Raw genomic sequence first — 1,095 nt, 5'->3', positions numbered from 1 at the left:
CTGTCCTGGAACTCACTCTGTAGACCAGGCTGGCCTCAAACTCAGAAATCCGCCTGCCTCTGCCTCCCGAGTGCTGGGATTAAAGGCGTTCCCCACCAAGCCCGGCTAAATAATAACTTTTTAAAAACCCTTTTTAAGCAGGCAGTGGTGGTGCATGCTTTAAAAAAAAAAAAAAAAAAAAAAGACAGCTTTAATAAAAGTATTTAAAAGGTCAAAGGTCAAAATTACAGCCAGGCGGTGGTTGCACTCGCACTCAATAGGCAGAGGTAGGCGAATGAGTTCCTGGACAGTGAACGCTACACAGAGAAACCCTGTCACGAAAAACAAAAACAAAACAAAACAACAACAACAAAAAAATCAAAATATACTTTTACTTTGTACCCGAGTCACAACAAACAAACAAACAAACAAACAAACAAACAGCTGGCCAGTGTCTTTAAGACACCCTGTTCTCTCTGGGGTTGTAACTCTGGAAGTTTGTACATTTAGCGCTCCTTGTAAATTTGAGAACTTTGTCCCTTCAGTAAGGCGGGGCTGCGAGTCGGTTCTGCGGATGAACTCCATTTCCCAGGGTGCGCTGCGTGGCATGCGCAGCCGCGTTAAAGAGCCGGCTCTGCGAGCGCTGGGCGGACGCAGGTATGTGGGTCCTCGGGGTCTTCAGTTCCACTCTAGTTTGGGGCGTCTTCCTGCGGGTCTCCCGGATCTCTGCCGTCGCCTCCAGCGCTAGTTAGCTGAAGGGGACCTCTGCAGCGCAACCTTCCCTTGATCTGGGTTTTCAGAGGGAGCCCCCACGACTTGCGGACACCTGGCACACCGAGCGACATTCCCTTGAGCCAGTAGAGCTCTAGATGCCAGCGCTGCTCTGATTTTGATTTGAGTCGTTTTCCTGCCTCAGTTTAATCCCACTGGGTACACATTTAATGAGCGTATTGTTTACTATCTGGCTTTACTTCCAGCCAACTTCTTTTTGCCTCTTGTTCTTCAGAAAGCTGCAAATTAGAGTCTCCTGGGCCTCTCTCTCTCTCTCTCTCTCTCTCTCTCTCTCTCTCTCTCTCTCACACACACACACACACATTCAACTTTTAAAGTTTTAAA

The 1,095-nt window shown here is 47.9% G+C and overlaps 1 protein-coding gene across 1 annotated transcript in view; it reads left to right on the top strand.

Moving 5' to 3' along the window:
* The first annotated feature begins 575 nt into the window (after nt 1–575).
* The window catches only part of Fcsk (fucose kinase), a 20,591-nt gene continuing 20,071 nt past the window's right edge, over nt 576–1,095 (top strand). Inside the window, exon 1 of the mRNA XM_021220272.1 lies at nt 576–636. The gene's annotated coding sequence lies outside the window, so the exon portion shown is untranslated. The remainder of the gene's footprint in view (nt 637–1,095) is intronic.

Source organism: Mus pahari, chromosome 20, assembly GCF_900095145.1.
Source record: "Mus pahari chromosome 20, PAHARI_EIJ_v1.1, whole genome shotgun sequence".
In the NCBI taxonomy this organism is placed as follows: domain Eukaryota; kingdom Metazoa; phylum Chordata; class Mammalia; order Rodentia; family Muridae; genus Mus; species Mus pahari.
This window is presented reverse-complemented; position numbering and strand designations above follow the sequence as displayed.